The sequence below is a fragment of the Petaurus breviceps genome, unplaced genomic scaffold (assembly GCF_028583685.1).
Source record: "Petaurus breviceps papuanus isolate PSGF00001 unplaced genomic scaffold, PetGlider_PUasm1.0 225, whole genome shotgun sequence".
Taxonomy (NCBI): domain Eukaryota; kingdom Metazoa; phylum Chordata; class Mammalia; order Diprotodontia; family Petauridae; genus Petaurus; species Petaurus breviceps.
Genome location: NW_027185889.1, coordinates 19,446,084 through 19,456,399, shown reverse-complemented (window position 1 = coordinate 19,456,399; position 10,316 = coordinate 19,446,084).

Genomic DNA, 10,316 nt, shown 5'->3' with positions numbered 1-10,316 from the left:
AGATAGATAGATAGATAGATAGATAGATAGATAGATAGATAGATAGATAGATAGATAGATAGATAGATAGATAGATAGATGTGATAGGCAGCCCAATGAATAGAGTGCTGGAACTAGACTCAGAAAGACTTAAATTCAAAGCCAACCTCAAACACAGCTCTGTGACCCTGGGCAAGTCATTTAACCTCAGTTTCCTCATCTATAATATGAGGATTATAATAGCACTTACTTCCCAGGGTTGTCGTGAGGATCAATTGAGATAATATTTGTGAAGTGCTTAGCACAATTCCTGGCACATAGTAGACATTATATAAATGTTAATTATTGTTCTTTAGATGATACATAAAGCATTTATTAAGCGCTACTATGTGCCAAGCACTGTGCAAATTATTAGAAACAAAAATAAAAACAAGCTCAACCGTTCCTGTCTTTAAGGGGTTAACATTTCACTTACAAGGAGACAAATCATACAGGAATCTTGGAAGTGGGTAGGGAGCAAAGGTGTCCCCGTGAGTCAGTGTATCAGTGGAAGAGAAAGAAGAGTTGATAGGGTGTTCCGCTGGGAATGAGGTGAAATATATCTGAGGTCTTTCCTAAAATGGTGGTCCAGGGAGGGGATCCCCAATGAACCAAGAAAAGAGGTCTCTAAGGTTGACAATGCAACAGATGAGGAGGAAGAGTTTGGAGAGACGTATGGAGCTAATCACTGGTATTATTAATTATTGATATTATTATTAATGGTAATATTGGTGAGGGGAATATACCACATGGGTGATGGGGTTCAGGGAGTTCAGGGAGCTCAGGAACCCCAATAACCAGAGTCCCTAGAAAGCATTCTGGAATGAATTCATGGACTTAGGCATTCTCTGAGTAAAGGTGGCAAAGATTTATTGTTATGCTATACAGCAGGCAAGATTCTTAGGGTACCTGCAAACTTAAAGGGGTACAGTTAAAGTTTTTATAGGATATTCTATAGTAAAACCTGTGCCAATTATGCTAACTAGGTGAGTCAGGGCAGGATTAGGGAGGAGTTAAGGAGTTAAGGTCAGTGCTTTTTTTTTTTTTTTTTTAGCAATCGGGGTTAAGTAACTTGCTCTAGGTTACACGGCCAGTTATTTATGGGTGTGGTGCTGAGTGTCTGAGCCCGGGATTCGATCTTCAGGTCTTCTCAACACTGGAGCCGGTGCTTTTACTCGCTGTGCTACCTGGCCGCCCCATTAAGGTCAGTTCTTAAAGGAACATGCACTTTTAATATCTATTGAGAAGGCTTATTGCCCAGAATTCACAGGGAAGTAGCCCAAGGGGGTGCTGCATGGAGGTGTGGTTTTAGGCTTGAAACGTCACTAAGTCAGCTAGCAGTAAGGGCTGACAAAGCTGCCACCCATCAATGTCATGTTTGACAAGATGGATGTTGGGAGTATATGTATATCCCAAGCTAACAAGGGATTCAGGATGTATATAATGGGCTAGGGAGTATACATATGACTGAATCTAGGATATATACTATGACCCAGTACACAGCTGCCTCAGCCACTACACAGCTGGGTCAAACTACTGAATTCCATAGGTGCAGCTGGCTACTGTATCAGGAAGAGAGATGCGTATTTTATTAGGGAATGCTGAGCTAGAGAGAAGCTGCCTGAGACAGTGTAGGGAGATTTGAGTCTAGGGAGAAATGTGATTTTACAAACTGGGGTTCAAGCACAGGCACCCAAGTACCCCATCATGGGGACTTGTGAGTGATAGCAATAGGGGTACCCACAAAACCTGAGAAGAGATGAAGCAGTCAGTAACCTCTCTCTGTGTTCTCAACTAGCCAGTGAAGCTGGGTTTGGAAGAGTGAGTTGAGACCCTGTTTATGCTACATGTAGATATAACGAGGTAGCACAGTGCATAGAGTGCTGGACCTGAAGTTAGGAAGATTCATCCTCCTGAGTTAAAATCCGGCCTCAGATACTTAGCATCTGTGTGACCCTGGGTAAGTCACTTAATCCTGTTTGTTTCAGTTTCCTCATCTGTAAAATGAAGGAAATGGAGAACCACTCCAGTATATTTGCCAGGAAAACCCCAAATAGGATCACAAAATGTCCCAACACGACTGAAATGACTGACCAGTAACATATAAAGGACTCATTAAAACATGTATTCCCACTTCTTTCTACAGATAACCAAACTGTAGCTTAGACAGGATCTAACTTAACCAAGGTCATGTCACACAGTTAGTGGCTAATTAAAACACAGTTATATTCTCTCTTTTAAATCTTTTTCCTTTACGTCCCCAGTATACAGATCAGTACTTAGTTTCCTAGTTGATTCAAGGAAAGACTAAAATCCACTTTCCATCTGACCCATGAATGCAAATTGGCACTAATAACATAACATACAGGTATTTTTGAACTGCCTGCCTAGCCAGAGCAGCACTCCTGGACACCACTGTGCTTTCACAACCTTTCCTAGGAAGGTCACCTATTCCTGAACCTCCTTCAGAGACTTTTTTTCAAGGCTGAACTCCAATGGAATGGAAATACCCAGAATTACTTGGGTGCCTGCCCAGACTCAGAACACATGCCCCACTATGTACTTGCCAGTGCTGCTTTAAGAAAGCCTGTTTTGGCTCAGCCTTAACCGTGACAAAGTGGTTTGTGGAGCAGTGACATTCTCTGCATGTTTTGTTCTGGGCCAGCAACTAAGGGCTGCCCAACCAACATACTATTCACAGTCTGCTATCAGGAACAGCTTTATCCATGCTACTATTTATCTGTGTATTCTACATTCTACTGGGAAGATTTGGGGACTGGAGCCTACAGAGACTATTCAGATTCTTCTGTAATCTCTATTTTATGCCTCCTTACAAAAGGCTCTGGGCCAGTTGAACTCAGAGAAATGTGGTTTCTTTGAGCAGGAGACCCTGGATTTATTGGCATTGCTTGTAGCTCTTGGGTAGGAAGCATGCAGAATGAATGAATGGTTCACCAGAGCAGCTCTTGATATATTCTCAAGCTTAATTGGGGATCATAACTGTGGAGCTGTTATAAAATCTTAAGCTAAGATCACAGCTACTGCTATTGCCACAATTGGGCATTAATGTCTATCCAAGAGGAGAATAGGGACTAGACTTGTAATTTCATTGTTATAAGGAATTCCCAGATGAGGAGACTCCCTCTGCAGAGGCAAGGTGGCACCTTGTCTGCATCGTAGTCTTAGAGAGTTATCTAGAGCACTAAGAGATTACTCTTACGATGACTTGCCCAGCAACATATAGACAGTGTCAGAGGCAGAACTTGAAACCAAGTCTTTCCTGGATAACAATAATAACCTTTTACTAAACTTTTGGAAGTTACAGGCTATAAGCCATAGGAGCCTGGTCAACTTAGTAAGGTGAAAAGTCGTGGTTGGCCTTTGAAGCTAACTCTCTAAACAAGGTCTTAGAATTGGAGGAAACTTTCCAGCATACAATCTCTTTTCAATCAACAAACATTGATCAAGAACACACTATATGCCTGGAACTCTGCGAGGTCCTGGGGGTATAAACAAAGATTGAAACCATCCCAACTCTCCAAGTGCTTACATTCTCATGGCAAACATGACATGTATCTAAGCATGAGGCTCTACTCCAGAGGTGGGGAAACTGGCCTCAAGGCCAGATGTGGCCTTCTAGGTCCTCAAGTGCCACCCTTTGACTGAATCCAAACTTCAAAGAACAAATCCCCTTAACAAAAGAATTTTGGTGTGAGGAACATATAGGCCAGTTTGACGGGACTGTAGAGTATGAGGAGAATCTCTGAATAACGTTCTTAAATAACTGAAGGAAATGCCAAATTTCAGTTAGAAGTTAGTAGAAATAGGGGCGGCCAGGTGGAGCAGTGAGTAAGAGCACCGGCTCCAGAGTCAGGATGACCTGGGATCAAATCCGAGCTCTGATACTTAGCACCACACCCAGAAATAACTGGCTGTGTAACCTTAAGTAACCTGAACAAGTTACTTAACCTCAATTTATTTAAAAAAAAAAGTTAGTAGAAATAAAGATGCAATTTTTTTTCCCCATCCAAGTTCAGTGTATTGTCTAGAAAGCTACTTCTCAGGCTTAAAGGAACTACTTGTCCTTATCATATAATAAATGTTTTTTTTTTTTCAGCAAACTTATGATCGTGAGTTAAAAGAGTTTGTCACTGTTTCATCAGCTTGAGAAAACAAGAGAATTATTCTTCATTATAGTTCAAAGGATAGGTAGGTAGCACAGTAGATAGAATGCTGGGCCTGAAGTCAGGAAGACTCGTTTTCACGAGTTCAAATCTGCCCTCGACCACTTACTACCTGTGTGAGTCAAGTCACTTCACCCTGTTTGCCTCAGTTTCCTCATTTATAAAATGAGCTGGAGAAGGAAATGGCAAACCAATTTAGTATCTTTGCTAAAAAAAAAAACACAAAAAATTCCAAATGGGGTCAGTAAGAGTCAGATGGAATGGAAATGATTGAACAACAAAAACAAAGATTCAGGAGTGCAAAGGCTTTATGGGCTCCCTAAAGGGACCAAGGCTATAAAGGCCTGTAACAGAGAGTAAGAGTAGGTGGACACATGCTATGTGGGTGATACATACACACAGGATAAATGTGAAATAAATACAGGATAGTTCAGCACAAGGCAGCTAGGTATGTAGTGTGGTAAGAGACCAGAAAAAGCTTTGCGTGGGGCTTGAATTAATTATGGAGGAATGTTAGGGATTCCAGGTCTGGGAGACAGCCAGTGCAGAGGCACTCCCAGACCCAGGAGCTGAGAGACATGTGTGAGAAACAGATGAGCCATGTGTGACTGGATCCTAGAGAGTGAGGAGCATGTACAAGGAGGCTGCAAAGATGATACCAGAATTTCCATTTGACTCCACAGGCAACAGGCAGATACTAGAGTTAAATTGGACTGGGAAATGACACAATCAGATTCTGTGCTTAAGGGGAATCACTTTGGAAGCTGGGCAAAGGACAGACTGGAGTGGGGAGAGACTCTAAAGTAGTGGTGGGGAATCTGTGGCCCCAAGGCCACCCATGGCCCTCTACGTCCTCAGTTTGAATTCAGTCAAAGGGCCACACTTGAGGACCTAGAGGGCCACAGGTGGCCTCAAGTCTCCCCAGAGAAAAGAACGAGTCAACCTTACTCTCATTGGATTTGGCTTAAGGAGGGAATAACATACACACTCAATTGAGTATCTTACCCCACAGGAAAGTAGCAGGGGGCAGGGGATAAGAGGGAAGGATGATAGAAGGGAGGGTAGATTGGGGGAGGGGGTAGTCAGAAGCAAACAAAAGGGTCAGGATCAAAGGAGAAAACAGAATAAATAGGGGGTGGGATAGGATGGAGGGAAATATAGTTGTCTTTCACAACATCATTACTATGGAATGTTTTGCATACCTATGCATGTATAACCTATATTGAATTACTTGTCTTCCCAGTGGGGATGGGTGAAGACAGGAGGGAGAGAATCTGGAATTCAAAGTTTTAAAAACAAATGTTAAAAAATTGTTGTTGGGGCGACTAGGTGACACAGTGAATAGAGCATGGGCCCTGGAGTCAGGAGGACCCGAGTTCAAATCCGGCCTCAGACACTCGACACACTAGCCCTGTGACTTTGAGCAAGTGACAACCCCAATTGCCCTCCAAAAAAAAAAAAAGCAAAAAAAATTGTTGTTACATGCAACCGGGAAATAAGATATACAGGCAATGGGGTATAGAAATTCATCTTGCCCTACAAGAAAGTAAGGGGGAAGGGGGTAAGAGGAGAGATGAGGGGACATATGAGAGGGCAGACTGGGGGAAGGAGTAATCAGTATGCTTGCCATCTTGGGGTGGGGGGATAGGGGAGAGATGGGGAGAAAATTTGGAACTCAAAATCTTGTGGAAATGAATGTTGAAAACTAAAAATAAATAAAGTCCCCCCAGAGACAGGGAGGGAGAACAATGAGGAGTAATGAAGATCTGCATGAAGGTGGTTTTTTGTGTGAGAAGATTTTAATCAGATTCTAAAGACAGAAACAGCAAGATTTGACAACTGAAAATGCAAAGACATTGCACGTGATGAAAAAGCCTGGATGGGTGGCAATCTGCACCACTGGAGGTAGCTGGTACATCTAGGAGACCATGGATCCTTTGAATTTTGGTTTGGAATTCAAAATTCTTCCCAACCCAGCCACCTTTCCAATCTCCCCTCTGATGCACTCTGAGCTCTAATGACATTGGTCTCCTTTTTTATTCAATACAGCACTCCATCTCCTAATCTGGCATTTTCCCTGTCTACTCCCTGTGCCTGAAATAGCCTCCCTCATCACTGCCTCTGCCTTGAATCCTCTCCTGATCCTCCTTAATGCTGTCTCCCCTCTGCATTTACTCCCTTTCATTATCCTCTACACATTGTATTTATAGTTGTCTGAATGTTTTCTCTCCCACTGGACTGTGAGCTCCTTTAGAACAGGGACAGGTTTTTACTTTTCTTTGTAAACCCCCAACACTTAGCACATAGTAGGTGCTCACTGACTCACTACAACGGTAAAATTACTATAGGAAATGAGAATCAGGGTCAGTCTTTTCCTGCTTGGAAGTGGAATCCTGGATCTGGTACCAAAGGACTTCATTTTGAATCTCAGTTCTGCCCCTTACTGTGTGACCTGGGGAAAATTATTTTATCTCCTTGGGCCTCAGTTTCCTCTTATATTTAAAAGTGTTTTAACTTTGCTGGGATAGTGACTATACCTCTGAGGAGAGAAAGGAAATGGTACTAATGGGAAGAATGTAGCCTATAAATATTATTCCCTTGCTATTTGGGCTTGCCTGAAAGCATTAGGGCAGCTAGGTGTTGCAGTGGATAGAGCATCAGCCCTGAAGTCAAGAGGACTTGAGTTCAAATGCAGCCTCAGATACTTCCTAGCTGTGTGACCTTGGGCAAGTCACTTAATCATATTTGCCTTAGTTTCCTCATCTGTAAAATGGGCTGGAGAAGGAAATGGAAAACCACTCTAGTATCTGTGCAAAAAAAAAAAATCAGAGTAGGACACAACTAAACATTAATATGATTTAATATTTTAATGGATATATTTTGTTTTTACATCACCTTCATCCCCAAATATATTCCTCCCTTTTCCCTACCCAGGAAGCCATCTCTTATAACAAAGATTTATTAAGAAGAGAAAGAAGTTCAGCATAACTAGAGGTGTGCTGGTCCATGTTTAACAATCAGCTCTCTGGGGGGGAAAACATAGGAGTATAACATAGTTTTAAGTTTAATCTGTATTATTAACATTTTCTCTATCACCTTAAGTCTAGGCAAAGAACAAAACAAAAAATCCAACTCTGGTTTGTTGTGTTTCCTGATTTTTGAGGCATAAATGCTCAAGTTGAAAATTTAACGATCAGCGTACCCCTGTTGCTGGGATGCTGGCTCCAGCACCACCCTAGTTGAGTCTCATAATGTATTCAAAATTCACCACACATAGTCCAACTACACCTTTGTATGGCTTTAAAATAAAATTATTTATTTTAAAAAAGAACAAAAAAGGGCATTTCCATATAAAAAGTAGAATAGGAAAAGAGGATTGCATAGGAAATTCAATCTATGTGCAATCTATGTACAACTTGCTTTTTACAAAGTATCTCATAAATTCTAAATTACTTCCAAAGCTATCTTACTTGCCTATTTCCTTCTGAGCTTCATCTGCTCTCTTCTGTGCATTTGTTTTAAAAACTTCAATGAAGTTTTTGTTTTGTTTTTTTCTTTTTCAGTCAACACTATCACTAACCTTTCCCCACCCCCCCTAAAAACTTCCCCCCCCTTGAAAAAAAAAAGAAGCTATCTACTTATTGAGAAAACAGACTGGATCTGCCCCAGGTAAGCCTAGAGATACAAGTAATCAATGAACATTCAGACAGTATGCTAAGCACTGGGCTAAACATAGTCCTAAATTACTGATTATACATGCAATATATTTATAAATGCCTTACACCTAGTATGAATAAAGTTTTTAAATGGGGGGAGGGGTTTAAAGAGATAAAGACAGCTATTTGGGAAACTTGCCTATTCAGAATACTTTAACTGTGGTTTCAAACAACAAAAGTTTATATAAAGTATATATACACATATGTACATCTGTAGAATTATATCTACATGGAATTCCAAATGAAGATACTTTTTTTTTACACCAATGCAGATTGGCAGCTGTTCCCTTAGCCCTATTTGCCTCAGCTGTAAAATGAGCTGGAGAAGGAAATGGAGAACTACTCCAGTATCTTTGTCATGACTTTTCAGACATGACTGAAAAACAAATGAACAAACAATAACAAATTATAACTCACATTTATAGATTATCTTATGGCTATTGTGCCTTATGGTTCAGACTCATGGGATAATATAATCTCAGCTACTGTCTCAACAGTACTAATAAACAGCCTTCACACAGACTTCAAACAGCCCCATTCAAAACTGCTACCATGTGAGCATACCAAGCAAGGGTTATTACTCACCCAGGTTATGTACCTACTACATACATAGGTGCATGATGGATTCTCAGACTGAGTCAATGGCAGTGATGCCCCACCCTGGGAACATTTGAATTTGACTGATTTCTAGATCTCCACTAGAGGTCCTGAGTTCTTCTGTAACCTCTAGGCGAACAGTATTTGACTCTATCGAGTACCCTCAAGAGATTAAAAATCCCAAAGACAAAACAGACACACTTCTTCCATATATAAAAATACTAATATGAGCTCTTTTTGTTGTAGCAAACAATGTCCATCAGTTAGGGAAATGGCTGAATAAACTAGGAGTATAATGGAATATTATTATACCATAAGAAATGACAAAAGGAATTAGTTTCAAAGAAGCATGGGAAAATATGTGTGAACTGATCCAGAGTGAAGTGAGCAGAACCAAGATAATTTGTACTGTAATAACTTTGTAAACTAAAACAACTTTGAAAGGCTGATCAAAGCAATGACCAACCACAACTCCAGAGCTCACAAAGCAAGATACTCAAGCTTCCCTCTTCTTACAGAAACGTTATGTCCTCAAAGTGTAGAGTTAGACGTACGTTTTCAGACGTGACTAATGTGTGGATCAGTTTTACTTGGAGAGCAAAAATTAAGCTGGTCATGTAATTTTTTTTAGTCTTTCTTTTGCTTGCCCTTTAATGAACCTCTTTTACACAAACACAAAAAAGGATTAGGATTTTTTAAATGCTTTACTCCCCAAAATATTATGTAGTATGTAGACAGTTATTATTAGCTCCACTTTACAAATGAAGAACCTGAGTTTCAGAGAAGTGTCAAAGAGCTAGAGAGTGCTGGAACCCAGACTCAAACCCAGATCCTCTGACTCAAGAGTTCAATGCCCTTTACCTAACACCATCCTGCCTCTCTCAGCATGTTAGATGGAGTAATTTATGGCTGTATTTCATAAAAGAAAATCTTAGTGCTATAATACATCTATAGAGGCTTAGACAAGTGAATTCTCATCTTTAATAAAATTCTTAATATTTAAATAAAACATGTATTTGCTGCTTTAAAACTCAAAAGCAAATTATGCTTGTTCACACTATGTCCTTTAAACCTCACAATACCCTTTCGAAGTACTAAAGGCATTATTATTTCCATTCCCATGAAATCATCTTTCAAGTATGTAGTATCCATTATGCAGTGGAGGTGAGCATGGGTTCTTGAAGGCTGTAACAACATAGTACAAGCTCTAGCAAGTACAGACAGGCTAGAAACATGATGGGGCTCAGAAAGTTTAAGTGAACTGCCCGGTCCCAGTGGTGGGATTTGAACACAAGTGCATGTACTTTTCTAAACACCATGTAATTACAAAATGGGTGTCTTAATCTGGCACTCAAGATTAAGAGCTGGGGACTGATATCCTTCCATACTATTATTTAAAATAACCACATTTTTCCTGGACGAATCTAGCTACTACTAAAAACGAGTTTTAACTTCCATGTGCTCCATAGTGACACCTAGTGGTCTGTCCTAAAAGCACATCAAACTCAATGGTAGGATTTGTTTTGTTTTTTGGACATTGGACCTGTTATTTATTCCATTGGTATATGAAACTCCCAGGTAATCAACAAGCATTTAATAAGCACTTATTGTATGTCAATCACTCTTCTAGGAGCTGGGGATACAAAATTAAAAAAACAACAACAATCCCTACTCACAAGATTATAATCTAAGAAGTTGAAATGGTTTCATTCTTTGCTGTTACATCTTCAGTACCTGTCTTAATTATTGTTATTAAGTATTTATTGTTATTGTAATCAATTACTGTTTATATAACAATATA